This window comes from Micromys minutus (genome assembly GCF_963924665.1).
Source record: "Micromys minutus genome assembly, chromosome: 1".
Taxonomy (NCBI): Eukaryota; Metazoa; Chordata; class Mammalia; order Rodentia; family Muridae; genus Micromys; species Micromys minutus.
In genome coordinates this window covers 231,417,342-231,425,859 of record NC_137969.1, presented here as the reverse complement: position 1 = coordinate 231,425,859, position 8,518 = coordinate 231,417,342, and the positions used below count along the sequence as shown (strand labels likewise).

The following is an 8,518-nucleotide window of genomic DNA, read 5'->3' as shown; positions in this document are numbered from 1 at the left end:
TCACCGTCTGGGGTGATGTTATTCATAAAGTTCTTACAGAAAATTTACCCCTGGATTAGCAAGTGCCACACACAAGGAACTAATTTTCTGTGTGGGAAGTGTTTTTCTGTAAGTGTTGCAAGATTGGAGAAGCACAAACATTACTAAAAAGAAAGTACTCTGAAAAAGAACATTCAATGTCCCTGTCTCCTGGAATGAAAACGAATGCTGGAATCACCCAGATTGGTTTTGTTTTGTTTTATATTTTGTGGGGTTTTGGGTTGTTTGTTTGTTTTGTTTTTATTAAGTTTCTTTTTAATTGAACTAATATATTTATTATTATCTTTAATAATCTTTTTTTACACTTCAGTCACTATCCCCCTCCCAGTCATCCCTTATCCCATTCATCTTTCCCCATCTACAATAAAATGTACCCCCACTCCATGGGGTCTCAAGTCTCTTGAGGGTTGGGTACATCTCCTCTATCTAAGGCCAAACCAGGCAGTCCTCTGCAGTATATGTCAGATTTGGATTTTATCTACTCATTTACATTGGGTTTCTCAATACTTCCATTGAGGGGTGGTGGACAGTGGGAGGGAATCTGGTAATTTTGGGAGCGATGCCCACCCCCCAAGGGGTTAACCAAACTTCCCACTTTTATACCTAGACATTGGGAAAACAACACACCCCCTTTGAAGTTCAGATCAGCCTACTCACAAGCCAATGATTCACACCTGTGTTCCTGTTTACACTGCCTGAGGTTACTGGTTCAACCCAGAGGATAGCTCTTCCACCTGGGAGCTAGGAGCTATATATATACTCCCTTTTATATGATTGTCTTGAGAGCTGGATTCTGAGAGTAAAATGGCATTTTGGTTACACAGATAACTGGGTTGTATTTTTCTTTTTCAATCCCTCAGGCCTTTGCCCAATTTGGAATAGCTGCTGACAGTGCAGGTGCCATCAAGTGGAGGTTCCATGGATATTCGGGAAAGAAAGAACATCCTGAAGGGTCACCCCACGGAGGCTGGCCAGGGCATGAGGAAATTGGGGTGTATTGGAAATGGGAACCACAGTTGGTGGATCGACTAGTGATTGTGCTTAAGGAAAAGGGGTAAAAAGAGGTAATGGTAAAATTTTTTTGTGTATGTGCTATGCTAAAAATTTAAAGGAACAAAGAGAATTCTCATTAGTGTTTTTAAGTCTTTGTACACCAATTAGAGATAGTCTAGTCCCTAGACTTGAGAGAGAATGGCTTTGAGAAAAGCAGTCCTCTCTGCCTATCTAGAAGATGATATGGCAAAAGAGAAGGAAAAATTAATGTAAACTGTTCCAGAGCTCTCTTAGGGCAGGAAGAGGTCAAGAGACATCCTGACTCTCTGGTTACCACTAGAGAAACGTCTAGTTCTGGTTCTGAGTTCCTAAGGAAGAATATCTGGATCCCTTTGGCAAATCTAGTTTTCTTCTCTCTCTTATGTATTGTATATTGGCACACCAATCTGTCAATATGTGTCAGTTTGTGTCTGTGTTTTCAGTGAGTGTTGCTTGTGTTTCATGTTCAAAAGAAAAATGGTTAAGACATTATCTTGATATAGTTTTAACTCCTGTCAAAAGGACACTTAAAGGTGTCAGCAGCTTCTCAGCTTAGAACTGTTTACTATTTTTCCCAGAAAAATCTCTGACTGTGTTATGTTGAGCTCAGCAGGTGACAAGGTGCTCCTCTCTTGAAATTATAGCAGAAAAGGTAAGACTTTTGTCTGGTTTAAATATATAAGATGTGTGGTCACTTCATGTTTGTTTGTGACTGGTTTTAAATGTATAAATATGCTCTGCATGTCTTGGTTGTAGATTATTGACTTATAAGTAATTGGGTATGATTTAAAAATTGTAACATTGGTAACAAAAATTTTATTTAAAACTAGTAACGTGGCTGGAGTCATTCTGGACAACAACACATGGAAGGGACCAGGTCTCATTTTGACTAGTGCCCAAGGCTCTGTTTGTGTCTTTCCTCAGGACGTGGAATCACCTGTCTGGGTTCCTGAGCCCTGTGTCCATCCTGTTAATCTGATGGAATTATACTATTAATATTAATGAAAGGGATAGTCTCAATTGTTCTCAACAGGAATGTTATCCGAGAGTTGCTGGGAGAGAGAAGACCTTGCAGTGGTAATGAGGATCCCAGGAGTTCCCTGTGACTGTGGAGTATACGGGAGAAAATCAACTGATTCTTTCCCACACCTAAACAATTTTGACATCACTTCAGTCATTATTGCTGCTGTTACAGCAGCTGTTTCTGCAGCTGCAGTGTTTGGGGGTTGTCCTTTCCCACTTTATTGCCACAGCCAGCACAAGGGAATTTTCTAGAGAAGTAGCTGAAGACATCTTCACTTAAATTCCTTTGAAATCATTCATTTGATTGGTTATACATTCAATTGGGAATGTTAAATTTGAACTAACATACAGCATAGTTGCAGGAACAACTCGTTATGTTTCGAAAGGCTCATAAGACTGGGCTAGTACCATAGCTCTGGGCACATTAGCCCTTTGAGCAGCATTGGTATCTATCTTTCCTTATGTCGCTTAGGCAGAAAACAAGCCTGGAGTCAAGCTGTCAGTTGACAGCCTGTGGCAGTAGGCAACTGTACAGCTCAAGTTCGATTGAGCATGAATAAATGAGAAGCAAACGACTACGTGGTGAAGGGTGGGGGGAGGTTGCTTGCAAACCTAAGCCAGAGTACCCACGGGGGCCTGAGTGGGTTTCTCAAAGATGTGTAAGGCAAGTGCTGACATCCGTATGTCACCTAAGCCAAGTGCTACTTTATAAAATAATTTAGCGGGGAGCTGTTGGGAGCGATACCCACCTGCCAAGGGTTAGCTGAACTTCCCACTTGTCTGCCTAGACATTGGGAAAACAACATTCCCCCTTTGAAGTTCAGATCAGCCTAGCCACAAGCCAGTGACTCACACCTGTGTTCCTTTTTACACTGCCTGAGGTTACAGGTTCAACCCAGGAGGTGTCTCTTCCACCTGGGAGCTAGGAGCTATATATACTCCCTTTTATATTGGGTATCTTGAGAGCTGAATTTAGAGAGTAAAATGGTATTTTGGTTAAACAGATGATCCTGTTGTGTCTTTCTTTTTCAAACCCTCAGATTTGAAAAATGCCCGATTTGGAATAGCTGCTGATGGTACAGGCACCATCATGGTAAGATTGAGCTAAAGCCCACACACACCACAGACCCTGAAGGGACAATAGGAGCTCCACCTGTTCCTGGCAACAGGCCCTTGTCAAGTCACCTCAGATGTCCAGAGAGATTTGTGGCCATCAGTCACGAAGGGGCCAAGTCTCAAGCCTTTCCTCGTGTATATGAGGAATCATCCCTAACATCTCAGACCAAGAGATGATAGGAAAAGAGACATGACCACAGATATGTAGACCAAAAGCACTTTTCCATGCTCATGAGGTTTGTAAAAGGCCAGAGGGCTTAACCAATAAGCTTCTGTTCCCTCACATTCCTCCTTGAAAAATGTATTTAATCTCAGGCCTACCCTCAGAGGTGGGCTAAGGTTTTGTGCATCCACATTCTGCCCTAACAATAAACTTGTTTAGAACCATGGGATGTCTCTTTTCACCAGGATGGGGAGTCATGAAGAAGGCCTTCCCACAGCCCATGGAAGGATTCTCTGTGCTCCCAGCCACATATGCCACTGAGGCTGCATCCAACAAATTAAGGACAATCATTTCTGCTAGGAAAAGCCATTGGCCGCCTTGTAACCTGGCTCTGCCAGGGCTAAACGCTGTCCCTAGCCTCAGCCCCTGGACTCCAATCTCTGCACTTTCAAGACTCCCAGAGGACCCTGGCCTTCCTCCTTCTGAAGCTGCTCCTGCTCTTCCTGCTTCATATGGTGCTGCCTTGCCTCTCAAAGTTGTAGGTTGAGAATCTTGACTCTGTGCTGATGCTCAGCTTTCAGCTTCCCCTGACGGCCAAGGCCTTCTCTAGTGTTCTTCCCCATCATTTCCTGGAACTCTGTACTGGCTCATTTTATGTGTCAAATTGACACAAGCTGGAGTTATCACAGAGAAAGGAGCCTCAGTTGAAGAAGTGCCTCCATGAGATCCAGCTGTAAGGAATTTTCTCCACTAGCGGTCAAGGGGTGGTTGCCCAGCGCATTGTGGGTGGTGCCATCCCTGGGCTGGTAGACCTAGAATCTGTAAGAAAGCAAACTGAGGACTAGAGAGATGGCTCAGTGGTTAAGAGCACTGATTGCTCTTCCATGGGGTCCTGAGTTCAAATCCTAGCAACCACATGGTGGCTCACAACCATCTGTAATGGGATCTGATGCCCTCTTCTGGTGTGCGTCTGAAGACAACTACAGTGTACTCATATACATTAATTAAATAAATCTTTAAAATAAAAGAAAGTCAGGGGAAGCAAGCCAGTATATTAAATCCCTCCATGGCCTCTGCATCAGCTTCTGCTCCCTGACCTGCTTGAGTTCCAGTCCTGACTTCCTCTGGAGATGAACAGCGATATGGAAGTGTAAGCTGAGTAAACCCTTTCCTCCCCAACTTGCCTTGGCCATGATGTTTTGTGCAGGAATAGAAACCCTGACTAAGACACACTCCTTATGCGGCTTCAGCTCTTCGGCTTCTCACACCTCTTTAGCTGTTCAGATGCTATTTCTGAGAGGGCTGGCACCTTCCTCTCTTGCTCCTCCTGCCACTGCCTCAGACCTCTGTACCTCTCATTCTGTACATTCTGATGCAGCCTTGCCCTTTGATCGCCGGAGAGGACTGGGGTGCGATGGGTTCTAGGAATAGCGACTCATGTGTGCTCAGGTTCAACACCTTTGAACAAATAAAATTTTAAATAAATTTCCTTTGAAATCGATTTTGGATAAAGTTTTGAACTTGGTAGAGAACATTTTATTTCTTCATGAAATAATCAAGAGTTTAGCTTGTGGAAGTGAACTTTAATCCCAGAACTACATATCATCTTCCTACATATCCAGCTTTCAACTAGGAAAGGATATTGTAATCCATTTCACTATGAGGAAAATATTACAAAATATTTACGGGAAAATATTAAAAATAAACACAAAGGTCAAGATGAAATAAACTTTTTACCTCCAGAATTCTCTACTCTAGTGCCCATGGCACATGAGTCAAAACAAGTAACTTAAGACCTCACTGAGAGAATTCCCAAATAGAGAGGGAAGAGAGGCGGGAGATGGTGGTGTCGAAGGGGACAGAGGTCAAGCAGCTTCCCAACCTGGTCTATTGTAAAGAAACACATGTGTGGGGATCCCAGCAGGCAAATATTAGGAGGATCCTGGAAGTGGACGTTGCTCCTCACTCCTGTTCCACAGCCCAGTACTCTGAACAGAAGAAGCCAGTCCTGCAGGACAATCTGTCACAGCAGCCCTTCCATCTCTTTCACAAATGCTTCATAAACCTCATCCTTAGTATGTACTGGAACAGGAACCGAAGGACCAGGTCTTGAGGTTGCTTTGGTAACGGACACAACAGAGTCATCCTCTGATCTTCGGGAAACAGCAGTAGCCCCCTTAGTCTTGCAGGACACCCTCAGTGCAGTGGGCACAAACCGAGTGACCTCTACCTTGGGATTGGTGCTCTAGGGCTTGGCACTGAGGGTTACTGTCCCTTTCTTCTCAAAGGTGGCTGAACTTGAATCCTCTGCTTCCTGTGGCTTAATGAGGCTGGAAAGGGCACTCAACACCCCTAGGTTGGGCAAGGGAGCTGGTGGGAAGAGGTCAAGTGCAGATGGTCCAAAAGGAACCCTCAAGATTGGGTGCATCATGCTAGCCGTAGGAAGTATACCTGGAGGTGCAGGAGGAGGGAGCCTTGGTGAGGGTCCTTGAGCTGGGGGCACAGGAGGAAGACCTGGAGGAGGTTGTGGAGTTGAAAGTCTTGGTAAAGGCCCTGGGATTCCTCTCAGGAATGGAGAAGCCCCTGCAGGTGGACTAGGAGGCCATAGGGTGGGGTAGGAGGTGGTCCAAGAGGTGGTCATCCTGGAATGAAAGGCGCTTGTATCAGAGAAGTAGGAATGGACGGTGGAGGAGTCTGCTGCTGTGAGGAGGCAGCAGATGTGCCATCAGAGTGAAAATCTCTTTTAGGTTGCTTTTGATATTGCTTTTCTCCTTCAGAATCAGGGTAGTTATTACCCTCCTCTGAAAACTCCTCCACTTCTTGTCCTTCCTCAGCAACTTCCTGACCTGCCATTCGAAGCATCATGGCTTGAAAAAGAATCAGCTTCTTCATGTTCTTCTTCTTTATCTCCTTTAGTTTCCCGGGTATATCAACAAATCGGATGCTCAGACCTGACTTCTGCTCAGTGTTGTCACACTCACTGTCATCTGCGTGCCTGAGCTCATTCATGTCACCCTCTGCATTGGGTCTGTCAGTGTCATTGTCCTCAGTGCTGCCATCATGCTTATCGTGATCCCTGTCCTTAGGATTGTCCTCGTCTTCACTGGTGCTGGACTTGTCATCATGACCCCGCTGAGCAAGTTCTGGACTAGATAGCATGTCTTCATGTGGCCTCCGAGGGGGAAGACCTACAGCCGAGCCCACTTGAGGAGGTGGGCCAGGTGGAGGGCCGATGGTTTTCTGCCAAGAGGCAAATGTGGAACACCGTGTCCCAGGAGAGAAAGAATAGAAACTGCTCCAGTTGCAGGCCCATATGCTGAGGTTTTCTTCAGGCTGGAGGGTGGCAGGGCACCAGGAAGAGGAATGTTCTGGATCCAGATGTTGGAAGAAGCATGGGGCATGTCTGGCAAAGGAATGCTCTCTACGTCCACATGCTGAGCATTCTTGACGGCATCAAAGTCCTGGATCAGTTGAGCTCTCTTCTGTTTATTTTCTACTTGTAGCTTTCTCAATTTTTGGTAAATATCTGGGTTTTCTTTTTCATAGAGTCTTAGAATTCTCTCAAAGGTGTCCCGCAGCTTTTTTCGCTTGTCTTTCAGGACTTTCTCATTCAGCTGTGGCTGTTGCGTTGGGTTAAACTCCATTTCATCCAATTTCTCCATGTACTAGATAATGTTTTGGATCTGTCATCTTCAAAACCGCAGCTTGGACCATCAGCCGCTCTCTTTTGTTCTTTTTCAATTCCCTTCTCTGGGCTTCCTTTCTGGCTTGGTCTGTGGGGTTCATAACCTTCCCACTCTTGGTATAGAATATTGATCTTCATCCCATGTTGACAATTGATATGATTTACTTCTTTATTACAAAAAGAATGCCTTCAAAGCTCCTAGCGGGCTCTCCCCCGAGTACTTTCTGAAATGTGGCCTTCACCTCTAGATCTGGGTTAACCATCAAGGCACCGACAACTTGAAACCTCACGCTAAGCAAGTGAAGGACCTGTATGACAAGAACTTCAAATCTCTAAAGAAGGAAATCAAGGAAGATCTGAGAAAATGGAAAGATCTCCCATGCTCATGGATTGGAAGGATCAACATTGTAAAAATGGCCATCTTACCAAAAGCAATCTACAGATTCAATGCAATCCCCATCAAAATTCCAACCCAGTTCTTCATAAAAACCCTTTCAACTCCTCAGTCCTTTCTCTACCTCTTTCATTGGGGTCCCTGTGTTCAGTCAGATGGTTAGCTGCAAGCATTCTCCTCTGTATCTATATAACTCTGGCGGAATCTTCGAGGAGACATCCATATCTGGTTTTTGTATCAGTAATAGTGCTTGGTTTTGGTAGATGCATGTGGGATGGTTCTCCAGGTGAGGCAGTCTCTTTTTTTCAATCCCTGCTCCTTTATTTGACCTTGTATTTCCTCCCATGAGTGTTTTGTTCTTCCTTCTAAGAAGGACTGAGGCATCCACATTCTGGCCTTCCTTCTTTTTGAACTTCATAAATTCTGTGGATGGCTTCTTGTGTATTCTGAGCTTTTTGGGTTAGTATCCACTTATAAGTGCGTACATACCATGAGTGTGGTCTTTTGTGACTGGGTTACCTCATTCAGGATGATAGCTTCAAGTTCCATCCATTTGCCTAGGAATTTCATGAACTCATTTTTAATAGCTGAGTAGTACTCCATTGTGTATATGTACCACAATTTCTGTATCTATTCTGCTGTTGAAGGGTTCTTTCCAGCTTCTGGCTATTATAAATAAGGCTGCTATGAACATGGTTGAACATGTGTCCTTGTTAGATGTTGGAGCTACATTTGGGTATATGTATATCCCAGGAGTGAGATAGCTGGGTCCTCAGGTAGTAGTATGTCTAATTTTCTGAGGAACTGCCAGATTGATTTACACAGTGGTTGTCCCAGTTTACAACCCCACCAACAATGGAGGAGTGTTCCTTTTTCTCCACATCCTCGCCAGCATCTGTTGTCACCTGAGTTTTTGACCTTAGCCATTCTGACTGGTGTGAGGTGGAATCTTAGGGTTGTTTTGATTTGAAATTCCCTGATGACTAGGAATGTTGAGCATTTCTTTAGGTGCTTCTCAGCCATTCGATATTCCTCTATTGAGAAGTCTTTGTTTAGCTGTGTACCT

The 8,518-nt window shown here is 44.4% G+C and overlaps 1 pseudogene across 1 annotated transcript; it reads right to left on the bottom strand.

Moving 5' to 3' along the window:
* Positions 1 to 5,396: 5,396 nt before the first annotated feature.
* Positions 5,397 to 7,171, bottom strand: LOC308438333 (WW domain-binding protein 11-like; annotated as a pseudogene). Its single transcript has one exon. The product of its transcript is annotated as a WW domain-binding protein 11-like (transcript).
* Positions 7,172 to 8,518: the final 1,347 nt, after the last annotated feature.